General features: G+C 26.7%; 1 protein-coding gene across 1 annotated transcript in view; it reads right to left on the bottom strand.

The window, feature by feature from the left end:
• Positions 1-20,015, bottom strand: part of LOC119609137 (laminin subunit alpha-1-like) — a 140,471-nt gene that overhangs the window by 56,000 nt on the left and 64,456 nt on the right. The gene's annotated exons all lie outside the window — the stretch shown is intronic.

Here is a 20,015-nt window from a genome sequence, read left to right as displayed (position 1 = left end):
TATGTCATGACATAATATCAGCATAACTAACAAAATAAACAAAATAGGTTTAAATTATCTTTAAAATATTTTTTATAGACAATCTAAAAAAATATGTCATAACATAAAATTGACAACAATAATGTCTTAACATATATATATGTCAAGACATAACTGTGAATATTATTACCAAAATGTGTCTTGACATATTAATGTTTTCCCCTTGTCTAAATGAAAGCAAACTTTTAAACAATTTGTTCATAATTAAGAAAAAAAACTTTTGATGTCTTAACATAAAATTTCCAGGCATTATGTCATGACATAAATGTCTACATTATTCATAAAACATAAAAATTACAAAAAAAAACTTTCTTAAAACTTTCTTCAATTTTTTTTATATTTTCAAGGCATTTTCAAAAAGCTTTTGAAGTCTTAACATTGAAATGTCAGCCATTATGTCATGACATAAATTTCAACAATATTCACCAAATTTAAAAATTATGTAAACACTTCCATGAAACTAATTTTTGATGAAATCTTAAAAAAATCATGACATAACATAAAAATGTCTACCATATGTCTTAACATAAAAATGTTAGGTTTTTGAAAAAGTGAGAAATACTTCTAAGAAGTATTTCTAGTAAATATTCTAAGAAGTATTTCTAAAACTATTGATGCATATGGGAAAAAATTTTAACTTATGTTTTACAAAGAAAATGTCAGCATTATGTCATGACATAAATGTCAAAAATTATATCTTAATATAAATTGAATCAACTTTGTATGTCTTAACATAAAAATTTCCATTTTATGACTTAACAAATTTAAATTTTCACTTTTTATCCAAGAATTATCAAGACACAAGGTACTTATCATGTCTTAACATAAAAATGTTAGCATAATGTCTTGACATAAAAGACAGCATTTTAAAAAAATCATCAAAAAACTGTTTGTAGTACTTATTTATTTATTAATATAAAAGAAATTAAAAAAAAAACTTTTTATGTCATAACATAACATATGTCATAACATAAAGATGTATATGTCTTAACATAAAAACAACATTATTTAATAAAAGTTAGATGTTTATATTGTTAAAAAATGATTTGCAAATTTTTTTAACTTTTATGTCTTGACATGAAAATTTCAGTAGAATGTCTTGACATAAATGTCAGCATTAAAAAAAATACTTAAATAAGGAGTTTGTTGTACTTTTAACTGATTATAAAAGAAATTAAAATGTGTCTTAAGATGTTTTTAGATCTTATTATGTCTTAACATAAAAATGTCTGTATTATGTCTTGACATAAATATCAGCGAAAAGTTTTTTAAACATTTGATTTATTGAAAAAAAAGGAAACGAAAAAGATTTTTATGTCATGACATAACCATGTCATCATTATGTCATAACAAATGTCTTGACATAAAAATGTCAGCATGAATAAATGTCAAAAAAATGATTTTAACATTGTTTAAACATGATTTAGACATTTTTTGAAATTTATGTGTTAACATAAATATACTACCCTAGTATAAACACTTTATAAAATGTTTACATATTCAACAATAAACCATTTTAAATTTCTTTTCTTAAACAATCATTTTTATTGTTTATCCATATAGAAAATTTATTGAAAAATTTGTGTAACAAATTCCTAACGCTACTCTTTGACATTTGACTTTAACATTGCTCCCCTCCCCTTAACATATCATTATCAGACACATAATTTCTCTACTAGTAAAAATTAATTACTAAATAGATTAAATAACAGATTTAGTTTTAAACGATTAGTTCTGCTCTCAATAAAATTTTTATTTTCTACTTCACAGATTTGTTGCCGCTTTAGAATGAAATACATAGAATTGATAAAGTGTCAGAAGAAATGACAGAACATCATACGCACACTCACACACATGTGAAAATATTTTGAAATATTTTCTTTAATCAAGCGTGTGAGAAAAATTCTTAAACCAATCTAAACTGTCTAGTTGTTTGTTTTCAAAGTCTTTAGAACTGACATTCTGGAGAAATTTATGACATTTTTATGGTCTAGTGTGTTAATTAAATTATGTTTATGGAAAATATTTAAAATGATATTAAAGCATTTTGGATTGTTGTAAAGTGTTAATTAATTAGGGGGCATTGAAGCTTAATTTATTCCCCTTATTGTTTTCACCAGTTTTCTTTTTCACTGTTATTTTGCCTATAGCCTATACAATCTGCATCTTTTCATAATTTTTATTGAGTCAATTTTTTCTTCGCATTTATCTCGATTTAATTTCAAATCAACTGCACACAATATTAAACAGCAACAGAAAATAATAATAATTGTAATTCATTCAAGACGCGATAACGTTAAATAAGACATGTTCACAGTTTTTTTTTTCTTTTTTCACATATTTGATTAAATATTTTATAACATTAACAGAGATAAGATTTGTGCAAAAACTTACAAACACAAATAAATTAATCGCTAAAACATGAGAGTTTTTTTAATATAAAAAAATATTATGCTGTGGGAACCAATGGGAATATAAATGGTTTTGTTTTGCATAAATATGGTGATTATAATTTAAAAGGCTGTAAAATAGTTTTATAGTCTATAGTCCAGTCTGTAGTCTAGTCTATAGTCCAGGTCTGTAGTCTAGGCTATAGTCTAGTCTATAGTCTAGTCTATAGTCTAGTCTATAGTCTAGTCTATAGTCTAGTCTATAGTCTAGTCTATAGTCTAGTCTATAGTCTAGTCCATAGTCTAGTCTATAGTCTAGTCTATAGTCTAGTCTATAGTCTAGTCTATAGTCTAGTCTATAGTCTAGTCTATAGTCTAGTCTATAGTCTAGTCTATAGTCTAGTCTATAGTCTAGTCTATAGTCTAGTCTATAGTCTAGTCTATAGTCTAGTCTATAGTCTAGTCTATAGTCTAGTCTATAGTCTAGTCTATAGTCTAGTCTATAGTCTAGTCTATAGTCTAGTCTATAGTCTAGTCTATAGTCTAGTCTATAGTCTAGTCTATAGTCTAGTCCTATAGTCTAGTCTATAGTCTAGTCTATAGTCTAGTCTATAGTCTAGTCTATAGTCTAGTCTATAGTCTAGTCTATAGTCTAGTCTATAGTCTAGTCTATAGTCTAGTCTATAGTCTAGTCTATAGTCTAGTCTATAGTCTAGTCTATAGTCTAGTCTATAGTCTAGTCTATAGTCTAGTCTATAGTCTAGTCTATAGTCTAGTCTATAGTCTAGTCTATAGTCTAGTCTATAGTCTAGTCTATAGTCTAGTCTATAGTCTAGTCTATAGTCTAGTCTATAGTCTAGTCTATAGTCTAGTCTATAGTCTAGTCTATAGTCTAGTCTATAGTCTAGTCTATAGTCTAGTCTATAGTCTAGTCTATAGTCTAGTCTATAGTCTAGTCTATAGTCTAGTCTATAGTCTAGTCTATAGTCTAGTCTATAGTCTAGTCTATTGTCTAGTCTATAGTCTAGTCTATAGTCTAGTCTATAGTCTAGTCTATAGTCTAGTCTATAGTCTAGTCTATAGTCTAGTCTATAGTCTAGTCTATAGTCTAGTCTATAGTCTAGTCTATAGTCTAGTCTATAGTCTAGTCTATAGTCTAGTCTATAGTCTAGTCTATAGTCTAGTCTATAGTCTAGTCTATAGTCTAGTCTATAGTCTAGTCTATAGTCTAGTCTATAGTCTAGTCTATAGTCTAGTCTATAGTCTAGTCTATAGTCTAGTCTATAGTCTAGTCTATAGTCTAGTCTATAGTCTAGTCTATAGTCTAGTCTATAGTCTAGTCTATAGTCTAGTCTATAGTCTAGTCTATAGTCTAGTCTATAGTCTAGTCTATAGTCTAGTCTAGTCTAGTCTATAGTCTAGTCTATAGTCTAGTCTATAGTCTAGTCTATAGTCTAGTCTATAGTCTAGTCTATAGTCTAGTCTATAGTCTAGTCTATAGTCTAGTCTATAGTCTAGTCTATAGTCTAGTCTATAGTCTAGTCTATAGTCTAGTCTATAGTCTAGTCTATAGTCTAGTCTATAGTCTAGTCTATAGTCTAGTCTATAGTCTAGTCTATAGTCTAGTCTATAGTCTAGTCTATAGTCTAGTCTATAGTCTAGTCTATAGTCTAGTCTATAGTCTAGTCTATAGTCTAGTCTATAGTCTAGTCTATAGTCTAGTCTATAGTCTAGTCTATAGTCTAGTCTATAGTCTAGTCTATAGTCTAGTCTATAGTCTAGTCTATAGTCTAGTCTATAGTCTAGTCTATAGTCTAGTCTATTGTCTAGTCTATAGTCTAGTCTATTGTCTAGTCTATAGTCTAGTCTATAGTCTATAGTCTAGTCTATAGTCTAGTCTATAGTCTAGTCTATAGTCTAGTCTATAGTCTAGTCTATAGTCTAGTCTATAGTCTAGTCTATAGTCTAGTCTATAGTCTAGTCTATAGTGTAGTCTAGTCTATAGTCTAGTCTGTGGTCTAGTCTATAGTCTAGTCTATAGTCTAGTCTATAGTCTAGTCTATAGTCTAGTCTATAGTCTAGTCTAGTCTATAGTCTAGTCTAGTCTAGTCTATAGTCTAGTCTATAGTCTAGTCTATAGTCTAGTCTATAGTCTAGTCTATAGTCTAGTCTATAGTCTAGTCTATAGTCTAGTCTATAGTCTAGTCTATAGTCTAGTATATAGTCTAGTCTATAGTTTAGTCTATAGTCTAGTCTATAGTCTAGTCTATAGTCTAGTCTATAGTCTAGTCTATAGTCTAGTCTATAGTCTAGTCTATAGTCTAGTCTATAGTCTAGTCTATAGTCTAGTCTAAAGTCTAGTCTATAGTCTAGTCTATAGTCTAGTCTATAGTCTAGTCTATAGTCTAGTCTATAGTCTAGTCTATAGTCTAGTCTATAGTCTAGTCTATAGTCTAGTCTATAGTCTAGTCTATAGTCTAGTCTATAGTCTAGTCTATAGTCTAGTCTATAGTCTAGTCTATAGTCTAGTCTATAGTCTAGTCTATAGTCTAGTCTATAGTCTAGTCTATAGTCTAGTCTATAGTCCAGTCTATAGTCTAGTCTATAGTCTAGTCTATAATCTAGTCTATAATCTAGTCTATAATCTAGTCTATAATCTAGTCTATAGTCTAGTCTATAGTCTAGTCTATAGTCTAGTCTATAGTCTAGTCTATAGTCTAGTCTATAGTCTAGTCTATAGTCTAGTCTAGTCTATAGTCTAGTCTATAGTCTAGTCTATAGTCTAGTCTATAGTCTAGTCTATAGTCTAGTCTATAGCTTAGTCTATAGTTTAGTCTATAGTCTAGTCTATAGTCTAGTCTATAGTCTAGTCTATAGTCTAGTCTGTAGTCTAGTCTATAGTCTAGTCTATAGTCTAGTCTATAGTCTAGTCTATAGTCTAGTCTATAGTCTAGTCTATAGTCTAGTCTATAGTCTAGTCTATAGTCTAGTCTATAGTCTAGTCTAAAATCTAGTCTATAGTCTAGCCTATAAACTAGTCTATAGTCTAGTCTATAGACTAGTCTATAGTCTATTTTATATTCAGTGCTATAGTTTAATTTAAAAAAATTATAAAACATAAAAACCAAAATATTTATATTTCTCAAAAGTTTCAATCTTCTAATATTTTATTGAGCTTAATGTCATTGCCCTTGTAACCATAATTTAACTTCAATAGTTTTTATTTCCAATAAAACTTGACCCTGAGGTTTAATATAATCCTCTGTATAAAAATGTGTTGACAGTGGCTCAAACAAAAACCAATAACTCTTCAAAGTATTTAGTTTTTGATCCAACCGTTTTTTTCCTTCTTTACTAATGATTAGTTTTTTTTTTTTAAATCTAAATAAACGTATTCATTGAACATTGAAGTCCATAAATCTTTTCTTCACACCTAAACACCTAACTCGAAAAAAACACAACAAACATGACATTCAAAATCATGTATGAACGAGGTGGTGCATGTGCATGTTAGAAGATTAGAAGACAAAAATTTAAAAAAAAAAAAAATCAAAAATCGATATCAATACGGAATGATAGAAGAAAAAATAACTGACGCCTTTTAATAGCAAAAACAAACAAACAAAAATTTTGAAAATTTTTTTATCAAAGACTAGAGATCAAAAGTCAAATAAAAAATTAACCAAACAGTTTTCATATTTTGAACCGAAAAATAGAAAATTTTCCAAATAAAATTGAAAAAAATATTGTTAACAATATTTTGTTAAATTTTAAACGGGGTCACATACACTGCCCGAAATATACGAGCAATTCTGCGCTATTATTAAGGCAATCTATTAAGTGGCATAGACATCAGGTGGCGCCAATGTTTATAAAATATTTACCATTTTTTAAATGGCAAAACACTTTGTTAAAGTTTTTGATTTCCCAAGTTAAAATATATTTATGTTAGTTATTTTATTTAGCCAATTAATTTAAATTTAAATATTTTTGCAAATTATTGTCGTGTGTTTTGGTTTTTGTGCAATATCATTAATTTTGTTTAAAGTATTTTTTTTCTGCTTGATTTCAATTATGGTTATTTATTTAAATAAATTTCAATTTAAATTCTTGTTTGAAAGCAGAAAAAAAAACTATTCAAAAGAATTTTTAGTGGCAAAACAAAATTCAATAATTTGGTTTTTAAAAAACAATTTTGCTGAAAAGAATGGCCTTCAGAAGTTAATAAATGTTGAAAATTTATGAATTGGACACTTGATAATTAAGCAAATAAATTTGTTTAAAAATGTTTTCTAATTTTAAAGGAAAAATTAAATAAAAAAAAACTGAAAGCATTAATTGAAATTTTTGGCAAAATATTGAACATAACCCCCTACCCTATAGATTATATTTATGTCATGACATATGGAGAAAATATTTTATATAAAATTGAATAATGTCTGCTAAATTCCTTTAAAAATCTTAATATTCAAAAATTTTCAAAAAAAAAAAAAAAACTTGACATAATATGTCTTAATATAAATATGTTTATATCATAACATAAAATTTATGTCATAGCATTAAATTTCAGTTTTTTAAACAATATTTAAATATTAGAAAAAATCTTATGACATAAAAATATCTTAACATAAATATGTTCATGTCTTGACATAACATTATTTTCTTATCAGTTTTTTCTTCTTTAAATCATATGTACTTAGAAATAAAATATACAACAACAAAATGTTTTGACATAAAAATGTCTTGCCATAAAAATGTCTTATCATAAAACTTTTTTGTCATGACATAGAAACAATAATTTTAATAAAACTTAAGTTTTTTTAAAAATAGTTAAAAACAAAAATTTATCATAAAATTACAAAAACGACTTGACATAAATATGTCTTAACATATAGTACATATTTGTTTATATCATGACATAAAACAATAGATTGTATTAAATTTTTTAAAAGAAAATATTCAATGTCGTGACATAGAACTTTTAATTTCCTTAAAAAATTAAAAAAAAATGTCTTGACATAAAAATGTCTTAACATAAAAAAATTTATGTCGTGATATAAAAACATAAATTTTAAAACTATGAATAAAAAGAAATTTTTATAAATTTTCTTTAAAACAAGTAATAAAAATTCAAAAAATTTTATTTGATTTGAAAAATGTCTTGACATAAAGATTTATGTCATGACATAAAAACACTAGTCTACTTTAAATTGTAGTTTTAGTTTATTTTTTTTTTAATATTTTTTATAAAAAAATTTTGGACAAAAATGTCTTGACATACAAATGTCTTAACATAAAAATGTTTATGTCATGATATAAGAACATAAATTTTAATAACAATGAATTTCTCCTCATAAACCCATTAATTTTAATAAATTTTCTTTAAAACAGTTAATAGCAGAAAAATACAAGATTTAACATAAAAATGTCTTGACATAAAGATTTTTGTCATAACATAAAAACACTAGGTTTGTCTAAAATTGTTTTATTAAATGTTAATTTTTATTTTTAAATATTTAATATAAAAAAATTATGGACTTGACAAAAAAAATTGCTTGACATAAAACTGTCTTGACATAAAACTGTCTTGACATAAATATATTTATGTCTTGAAATAAAAACATTAGTTTGTATTAAATATTAATTTCTTTCAAGACATTAGAATATAAAAAATTCCAAACAAAAACAATTTTGAAACTTTTTTGTAACATAAAAATGTTAATGTCATGACATGACATGACGTAACACACAATTTTTTATAAATTTATATTTCTTTAATAAACATTTAGAAACAAAAAATACAAGATATCGCTTAACATAAAAATATCCTAACATATTTACATGTCAAAATAATTAATATTAACATTTTTAAATTCATAAATAGGTCTTGACATATATGTTATGACATAAAAATAAAACTTCATAGAATTTGAAAAAAACTAAACTAATTCTAACACTGATACCAAAACTAATACTAATATTAAAATTAGGTTAGATGTATATCATGACATAAATATGTTATAACATAAAAATCAGTTTTGTTATAACTGAATGAGATTTATTTTTTAAATTCATTAGAAAAATAGTGAAATTTATAAAAACTGTTATATTCATAGTTTAAGATGGCTTGACATATATGTCATGACATATATGTCATGACATAAAAATAATTTTTTTTTTTTTTTATTTTAATTTATATTTTATTGTAGATTGTTATGATGATACAAATTTTGTGTAAAAATTTTTAGACATTTTAATGTCAAGCAATGTTAATAGATATTTTTCTATAATATTGCTGCATTTTTCTTTAAAATTCAATTTAAATGTAAACATTTTTTAGATTTTATTTTAGTAAAACATTACCTTTTTTTTCTAGTTTCATTTCTGTTAATAAACATGTTACAATTACCGTTATTTTTAGTTACTTTAACCAGTTAAACTAGCGGTTACTTAATCTGGCCAAAAGCTTCAAAACCAAATTTGGTTAAATTTAATGATTCAATTATCCCGTAAAAAAACTATTTTCAAACTGAAAACCCATATTTGGCTTTTAAAGCAAAAAAGACAATAAAACTTAAAACATAAACCAAAAAAATCGATTGTCAAAAAAAGAAATAAAAATATTATTGTTAAGAAAAATCAAGATTTGTTTTTTCCATTTGCAAACTTTAACAATTTGTTGTAAACTAATGTTTAACTTTACGCAATAAATATAAATTGACAGTTGTTTGAAGGCGAAAGAGAGAGCGAGAGAGAGGGAAAAAGAAGTATGTTTGACTGAGGAGATGTTACATTAATTGACATGACAGCAGCTTGATGTGATGTGATATTAAATGTCTTGTTGAAACTATTAACAATAACAACAATAATAGAGAAAAAATATTAATAAGAGCAGTTTTAACTACTTGTGTGGCGTTTGACAGATTGAAGTTGAAGGAGAAGTTTTTATTTGTTCACAAGAAAAACTTTTATTGAATTAAAAAGTAGAAGAAATGGAAAAACCAGTAAGGATTAAGTTCACTAGTTTAACATTTAAAAGAAAATGTCTATACTGGGGATTTATAAAAGAGGTGTTTCTGATGATTGTAATTTATGTCATGACATTAAAAATAAAATTTTTTAATAAAACAAAACATTTAAATTTATTAAGTTTCTTAAATTTACTTCTCAAATCATGATTCAAATGTTAACTAACTAACTAACTAACTACTAACTACTAACTAACTAACTAACTAACTAACTAACTAACTACTAACTAACTTAACTAACTACTACTAACTAACTCTAACTAACTAACTAACTAACTACTAACTAACTACTAACTACTAACTAACTACTAACTAACTACTAACTACTAACTAACTAACTACTAACTAACTAACTACTACTAACTAACTAACTAACTAACTACTAACTAACTAACTAACTAACTAACTAACTAAACTAACTAACTAACTAACTAACTACTAACTACTAACTAACTACTAACTAACTAACTAACTAACTAACTACTAACTAACTAACTAACTAACTAACTAACTAACTAACTAACTAACTAACTAACTAACTACTAACTAACTAACTAACTAACTAACTACTAACTAACTAACTAACTAACTAACTAACTAACTAACTAACTAACTCTAACTAACTAACTACACTAACTAACTAACTAACTACTAACTAACTAACTAACTAACTAACTAACTAACTAACTAACTAACTACTACTAAACTAACTAACTAACTACTAACTAACTAACTAACTAACTAACTAACTAACTAACTAACTACTAACTAACTACTCTAACTAACTTAACTAACTAACTAACTAACTACTAACTAACTAACTAACTAACTAACTAACTACTACTAACTAACTAACTACTAACTAACTAACTAACTAACTAACTAACTAACTACTAACTAACTAACTAACTAACTAACTAACTACTAACTAACTAACTAACTAACTAACTAACTAACTAACTAACTAACTACTAACTAACTAACTAACTAACTAACTAACTAACTAACTACTAACTACTAACTAACTAACTAACTAACTACTAACTAACTACCTACTAACTAACTAACTACTAACTAACTAACACTAACTAACTAACTAACTAACTACTAACTAACTAACTAACTAACTAACTACCTAACTAACTAACTAACTAACTAACTAACTAACTAACTAACTAACTAACTAACTAACTAACTAACTACTAACTAACTAACTAACTAACAAACTAACTACCAACTAACTACTAACTAACTAACTAACTAACTAACTAACTAACTAACTAACTAACTACAACTACTAACTAACTACTAACTAACTAACTACTAACTAAAACTAACTAACTAACTAACTAACTACTACTAACTAACTAAGTACTACAAACCAACTAACTACTACTAACTACTAACTAACTAACTACTAACTAACTAACTAACTAACTAACTACTAACTAACTAACTAACTAACTACTAACTAACTAACTAACTAACTAACTAACTAACTAACTAACTAACTACTAACTAACTAACTAACTAACTAACTACTAACTAACTAACTACTAACTAACTAACTAACTAACTAACTACTAACTAACTACTAACTAACTAACTAACTAACTAACTAACTAACTAACTACTAACTACTAACTAACTAACTAACTAACTAACTACTAACTAACTAAACTAACTAACTAACTAACTAACTAACTAACTAACTAACTACTAACTAACTAACTAACTAACTACTAACTAACTAACTACTAACTAACTAACTAACTAACTAACTAACTCCTAACTAACTAACTACTACAACTAACTAACTAACTAACTAACTAACTAACTAACTAACTACTAACTAACTAACTAACTACTAACTAACTAACTAACTAACTAACTACTACTAACTAACTAACTAACTAACTAACTAACTAACTAACACTAACTAACTAACTAACTACTAACTAACTAACTACTAACTAACTAACTAACTAACACTAACTAACTAACTAACTAACTACTAACTAACTAACTAACTAACTAACGAACTAACTAACTAACTAACTAACTACTAACTAACTAACTAACTAACTAACTACTAACTAACTAACTAACTAACTAACTAACTAACTAACTACTAACTACTAACTACTAACTAACTAACTACTAACTAACTACTAACTAACTACTAACTAACTTAACTAACTAACTAACTAACTAACTAACTAACTAACTAACTAACTAACTACTAACTAACTAACTAACTACTAACTAACTAACTAACTACTAACTAACTAACTACTAACTAACTAACTAACTAACTACCTAACTAACTACTACTAACTAACTACTAACTAACTAACTAAACTAACTAACTAACTAACTAACTAACTACTAACTAACTAACTACTACTACTACTAACTAACTAACTAACTAACTACTAACTAACTAACTAACTAACTAACTAACTACTAACTAACTAACTAACTAACTAACTAACTAACTACTAACTAACTAACACTAACTAACTACTAACTAACTAACTAACTACTAACTAACTAACTACTACTAACTCTAACTAACTAACTACTAACTAACTAACTAACTAACTAACTACTAACGTAACTAACTAAACTAACTAACTAACTAACTAACTGAACTAACTAACTAACTACTAACGAACTAACTCTCATACTAACTAACTAACTAACTAACTAACTAACTAACTACTAACTAACGAACTAACTAACTAACTAACTAACTACTAACTAACTAACTACTAACTAACTAACTAACTAACTAACTAACTAACTACTCACACTAACTACTAACTAACTTAACTACTAACTAACTAACTAACTAACTACTAACTAACTAACTAACTAACTAACTACTCTAACTAACTAACTAACTAACTAACTAACTAACTAACTAACTAACTAACTAACTAACTAACTACGAGTAACTAACTAAAAGAGGTACGATTTTCCTTTAAATTTTAATTTAGAAGCATTATGTATATGCAACCGAAAAAACTCGATTTTTTAGCTAATATGTCTTAACATAAAAATGTCATAAAATAAATTTCATGGCATAAAAAAATTTTTTCTAAAATTTATACAAATCTTAAGTTATACTCAAAATTTTCTATTTTATTTCAAACAATATTACGATTTTCTGTCAAGGTATTTATCTTGATTTAAAAATGTTTCCATTTATGTTATAACACAAAAATTTTATACGATTTTTTTTCTCAAAATTTTGATCTATAAATAATAATTTAAGAGAGTTAATTAATATTGCTTAACATAAATATGCCATAACATAAATGTCGACATAAAAATGTTACCATTTATGTTATAACATATATTTTTAATAAAATGTATGTATACATTATAACATCATCGTACAAATTCATTATTTTAGTTAATATGTCTTGACATAAAAAATGTCATAACATAGATGTCATGACATAAAAATTAAAATCAATTGAATTTCAAACTACACCTTAATTATTATTTAATGTTCAAGCCAAACAAATGACAAATTGACATATTTGAATTATTAGCCTCTCCCTGTTGATTTATTACAGTTTCAGACCTGAGAACATTTCTATACAAAATTACGCCTTTAATATAAAATTTTTAATTGATTTGCAAAATAAATCAATCCTTTGTGTCGAAAACACTTAATTAATGTTCAAAATACCTCCAGAATTCCAAAAATATTTATATATATTCCTTTCAATGACTCATTTCCTTTGTCCCTCTCAGAAAAAAAATCTTCTTTTGACTTGTTTTGCATAATTTTCAAATCAAATGCAAAGTGTTTGTTTGTTGTGGTTTTGTTTCTGGTTGTTCTCATTATTTTCTTGTTGTTATTATTTTTTTTAACCATTTCATTTATTTGACAATTAAATGACATGTTACATATGTCATTTTTGTTAAAAATAAAACAAAAACAACAATGTTTTGTTTATGCATTTTGCCTTTCAACCACATGGCAGTACTGCATACATACATATTTCTAAAGTGTGTTAGTTTATTTTCTGTCTGACAAGTTATTGAAAATGTTGTCAAGTTTTTTTTTCGTTTGAAAATGTTTAAAATAAAATTTTGCTATAAAAATTAATAATAAAAAAATGTTTAAACACATTGGTATTTATGAGTTTATTTTTGTACAATTTTTTTTTTACTTAATTTTAAAAATTATTACACACCGCCGAAAATTTTTGTTTTATGAATTGTTTGTGGTTTTTGTGACTTTTTTTCCGTTTTTGTGGCCGACCACTATAATTTGCATTTTGTTTAACAAAATTTTAAAATAAAAACAATTTTTTTTTTGATGTAGGCAACACAAATATTTTAATAGTTTTCATATTAATTTGTTTGGAGATGAAAATGCATTTAGGATTAAGGTGACCCAAACAAGTGAATATTAAATTCTTGTTAAATGTCATGACATAAACAAATTTTAAATACGATACAATAAGTGGAAAAATTTTTTCTTAGTTCTTGTGATTTTTTGTTAAAAAATTTTGAAATTATGTCTTGACATAATTATGTCAGTAATATGTCATGACAAAAATATATCTTAGAAATAGTTTGTTTAACTTCGTATTCATTATATCACAAATTATGATGAAAAAAGTATAAATATGAAAAATATATCATGACACTAAAATGTCTTGACATAAAAATATCAGCAATATGTCAAGACATAAACAATTTAAATGAATTATAACATATAATATAATAAATTGCAAAGATTTTTCTTAGTTCCTTTGTTTTTTTTTTTTTAAATTTTTTAAATTATATCTTGACATAATTATGTCAGTAATATGTCATGACAAAAATATATAGTTTTGTTTAACTTGTTATTCATTATATCAAAAATTATGACGAAAAAAGTATAAATATGAAAAATATATCATGTCTTGATATAAAAATATCAGCAATATGTCATGACATAAACAATTTAAGTAAATGGAAAAAGCCTGGCTTCTGTATGTAATTTTATATATCTTTTAAAAATTTCTCTGATTTTTTGAAAATTATGTCTTGACATAAATATGTTAGCATTATGTTATGTTCTTAACGTCATTACATAAAAATAGTTTTATAAAAAAAATTTATTCATTAGATCATAAATTTTGATTAAAAAGCATAAATGTAAAAAAAATATGTCATGACATAAAAATGTCTTAACATAAAAGTTATAGCAATATGTCAAGGCATACAAAAAATTAATTGAAAAAGTATGTTTTCTGTATTAAATTAATAATTTGTTGTTTATGTGGTAACAATGTCTGAACATATGTCTTGACATAAAAATATTAACATTATGTCAAGACATTAAAAATATGTTAAAAAAAAAACTTTTATAACAAAATGTATTGATTTTACAATAAATTATCTTAAAATTGGCAAAAAGTTGTAAAAGCATGTCATGACATAAAAATGTTTACCTTTATGTCATGACATAAAATAATTTAAATAAATTTCGATAAAATTTCTTATTTGATTATATATGAACAATGATGAAAGTAGACAATTTTTTAAAAATTATGTCATAACATAAAAATGTTAATATTATGTCAGGACATGAACAAATTAAAAAATTTTTCTTAAGAATACTTTTCTTGGTTCCATTATAAATTCCGGTGAAAATGAAGAAATTTGTCATGACATAAATGTGTTATATGTTAGCATTATGTCATGACATATTTCAAAATAATTTTATAAACAATTTCTTTAGATACTTAAATATAATTTAATAAAAAATAGCACTAATTTTTATAAATTATTCGGACATGAATGTTAGCACAATGTTATGACATAAACAACTTGAAAATTCATTTTATAAACATGTTTACAATAATGAAAATATGCCATGACATAATTTTGTTATTATCATGACAAGACATAAACATATTTTAAAATGTTTCTTATGAACATTTCCCTCATTCTATTATATACTGGCATATAGTGACATAAAAATGTCATGACAAAAATGTCTTGACAAAAATATGTCATGACATATTTTTTATTTTTATTTTTTCAAAATACTGGCCACCTTAAATCATAATAAAAAAATCTAAAAATTGTTGCATATTATTAATTTTATTTTAGTCTCCTCGTGTTCTCTGACAGCCAGTCATCAAGTTAACTCGAATACCGATAAAAAACAAAAACAAATACTGCCAAAACCAACAACAACAAAACAAAAAATGACACAACACTAACTAAAAAACACCAACACTCATTTATAAACCATGGAACTGCCATACAAATCATCATCATCATCGTCGTCATTATTTTCAACAAAATATTACAACAACAAAAAACACATGTGAACCTTCCTTCTAGCACATGTTTTTGGCTGTTGGACACAACAACAGCAATTTTAGAAAACACAGACTATTTAAAAATTTTGTTGTTTATTTATTTTTACAATTTTATTTTCTTACCGGCCGGCCGGCTTAAAATTTTGTTTTAAATTTTTTGTTTCTTTTTTTGCTGTTGTCTTCTTTCTATTGCTTACATTTGCAATTGTTGTTAGTTGTTGTTGTTTTTCTAATGTTTATGGTCTGTTTGCATTGTGGGGTTGTCTATTTTTGGGCGTCTGTTTGTTTTTCTTTTAGGAACATAATGCTTAAAACTATAATTTAATCATGTAGAAAATTGTTTAAATAGCTGCAGAAAAATTGCTGTTAGAGTTAAACAGAAAAAACGTGTAAATTTGTCAGTGGGCGCATGATGGAAATGAGTAATTTTTAGACGAATTTGAATTTGATTTTAAAATTTAAATGTTTTGAAGCAAATTATGGAGTTTGAGAATAAGAAATATTTGACAAAAAATCAACTAGAACAGAACCAGAACAGAACTAGAACAGAACTAGAACATAACTAGAACACAACTAGAACACAACTAGAACAGAACTAAAACAGAACTAAAACAGAACTAAAACAGAACTAAAACAGAACTAAAACAGAACTAGAACAGAACTAGCACAGAACTAGAACAGAACTAGAACAGAGCTAGAACAGAACTAGAACAGAACTAGAACTAGAACAGAACTAGAACAGAACTAGAACAGAACTAGAACAGAACTAGAACAGAACTAGAATAGAACTAGAACAGAACTAGAACAGAACTAGAACAGAACTAGAACAGAACTAGAACAGAACTAGAACAGAACTAGAACAGAACTAGAACAGAACTAGAACAGAACTAGAACAGAACGAGAACAGAACGAGAACAGAACTAGAACAGAACTAGAACAGAACTAGAACAGAACTAGAACAGAACTAGAACAGAACTAGAACAGAACTAGAACAGAACTAGAACAAACTAGAACAGAACTAGAACAGAACTAGAACAGAACTAGAACAGAACTAGAACAGAACTAGAACAGAACTAGAACAGAACTAGAACAGAACTAGAACAGAACTAGAACAGAACTAGAACAGAACTAGAACACTAGAACAGAACTAGAACAGAACTAGAACAGAAATAGAACAGAACTAGAACAGAACTAGAACAGAACTAGAACAGAACTAGAACAGAACTAGAACAGAACTAGAACAGAACTAGACCAGAACTAGAACAGAACTAGAACAGAACTAGAACAGAACTAGAACAGAACTAGAACAGAACTAGAACAGAACTAGAACAGAACTAGAACAGAACTAGAACAGAACTAGAACAGAACTAGAACAGAAACTAGAACAGAACTAGAACAGAACTAGAACAGAACTAGAACAGAACTAGAACAGAACTAGAACTAGCACAGAACTAGAACAGAACTAGAACAGAACTAGAACAGAACTAGAAACAGAACTAGAACAGACTAGAACAGAACTAGAACAGAACTAGAACAGAACTGAACAGAACTAGAACAGAACTAGAACAGAACTAGAAAGAACTAGAACAGAACTAGAACAGAACTAGAACAGAACTAGAACAGAACTAGAACAGAACTAGAACAGAACTAGAACAGAACTAGAACAGAACTAGAACAGAACTAGAACAGAACTAGAACAGAACTAGAACAGAACTAGAACAGAACTAGAACAGAACTAGAACAGAACTAGAACAGAACTAGAACAGAACTAGAACAGAACTAGAACAGAACTAGAACAGAACTAGAACAGAACAGAACTAGAACAGAAACTAGAACAGAACTAGAACAGAACTAGAACAGAACTAGAACTAGACAGAACTAGAACAGAACTAGAACAGAACTAGAACAGAACTAGAACAGAACTAGAACAGACTAGAACTAGAACAGAACTAGAACAGAACTAGAACAGAACTAGAACAGAAACTAGAACAGAACTAGAACAGAACTAGAACAGAACTAGACAGAACTAGAACAGAACTAGAAAGAACTAGAACAGAACTAGAACAGAACTAGAACAGAACTAGAACAGAACTAGAACAGAACTAGAACATAACTAGAACAGAACTAGAACAGAACTAGAACAGAACTAGAACAGAACTAGAACAAGAACAGAACTAGAACTAGAACTAGAACTGAACTAGAACTGAACCTAGAACTGAACTAGAACTGAACTAGAACTGAACTAGAACTGAACTAGAACTGAACTAGAACTGAACTAGAACTGAACTAGAACTGAACTAGAACTGAACTAGAACATGAACTAGAACTGAACTAGAACAGAACTAGAACAGAACTAGAACAGAACAGAACAGAACTAGAACAGAACTAGAACAGAACTAGAACAGAACTAGAACAGAACTAGAACTAGAACTAGACAGAACTAGAACAGAACTAGAACAGAACTAGAACTAGAACAGAACTAGAACAGAACTAGAACAGAACTAGAACAGAACTAGAACAGAACTAGAACAGAACTAGAACAGAACTAGAACAGAACTAGAACAGAACTAGAACAGAACTAGAACAGAACTAGAACAGAACTAGAACAGAACTAGAACAGAACTAGAACAGAACTAGAACAGAACTAGAACAGAACTAGAACAGAACTAGAACAGAACTAGAACAGAACTAGAACAGAACTAGAACAGAACTAGAACAGAACTAGAACAGAACTAGAACAGAACTAGAACAGAACTAGAACAGAACTAGAACAGAACTAGAACAGAACTAGAACAGAACTAGAACAGAACTAGAACAGAACTAGAACAGAACTAGAACAGAACTAGAACAGAACTAGAACAGAACTAGAACAGAACTAGAACAGAACTAGAACAGAACTAGAACAGAACTAGAACTAGAAACTAGAACAGAACTGAACTAGAACTGAACTAGAACTGAACTAGAACTGAACTAGAACTGAACTAGAACTGAACTAGAACTGAACTAGAACTGAACTAGACTGAACTAGAATTGAACTAGAACCGAACTAGAACTGAACTAGAACTGAACTAGAACTGAACTAGAACTGAACTAGAATTGAACTAACAATGAACGCGAACAGAACCTTCAGATTTAGTTTCAAGCTGTCATCTGTCAAAATGTCATTTGCTGACAAAGATGTCTAAAATATTTAGCTGTCAAAACATACCTAAATATGAAATACATACATATTGAAGTAAGATATCTGATAGTAAGACACATTTGGGAACTATTTGAAATTTTTCAAAATCTTTATCAACAAACTGTCATCTGTCAAACTGGCTAACGCTAGAAAAGTATTTAAATATTTTGAATTTTACATATTGGCCTGTTTACAAATACATACAACTAATTGACCTTGTTGTTTTAGTTAAAAAAACTTCCAATTTAAAATAAAAACTATTTCCCCTCTAATAATAATAATATTTTTGTTAAAAATCATTCCATTATTTATTTAAACTTCATTAAATCCCCCTAAACATTTAAATAAGCATGATCGTTTTCAAAGTTTTACAAGTTTTTTTTTAATTTCAAACAATAACACACTAATCAAAATATATTGACTTTTTAAAAACTAAAAACTCAACAATCAAAATAAAACAAATTCAAACTTTTAAAAAACATGTAGAGGATGTTGTTAGACAACATGTCCAATTAACAAGCAACACAATAATAATCATCAACAACAACACGAACAGCACAACAGCACAACAGCAGTAATAACAACATCAAGGTATTTGGAAACAAAATTGTCTGGAGAAAAACAAATGCCTCCATGTACCTGTGCCACTAAAAACCACACACCTCATTGGCCACCAAAAGTAAACTGTGCTGCTTCATCATTAAGAACTTTTTTCTTTTAGAGAAAAAAACATTTGTTTTGAAAAAAAATGTTGTTAAAAGGAATGTGTTAAATGTCAAACAACAACAATTAACCATAACACGACATTAACATTAATATTTTGTTTTGTATAGTTAATGTCAGTGTTTAATTCAAGTGCGTTATATTGTATAAAAGTTAAATCATTGTTTTTGTTAAATGTTTTAAGAAAACTATTTATTTTAGATTTTTTTTCACTTTATTTTTTACTTCGCCAATTGGTTTGAATTGTGTAAACATACAGAAATAAAACAAAATTTGAAAAACATGGGTGGTTTTTAGCTAAAGTAAACTGTCC

This window comes from Lucilia sericata, unplaced genomic scaffold (assembly GCF_015586225.1).
Source record: "Lucilia sericata isolate MDLA Ls3-8-SP2 unplaced genomic scaffold, ASM1558622v1 Contig000936F_arrow, whole genome shotgun sequence".
NCBI classification, from domain to species: domain Eukaryota; kingdom Metazoa; phylum Arthropoda; class Insecta; order Diptera; family Calliphoridae; genus Lucilia; species Lucilia sericata.
This window is presented reverse-complemented; position numbering and strand designations above follow the sequence as displayed.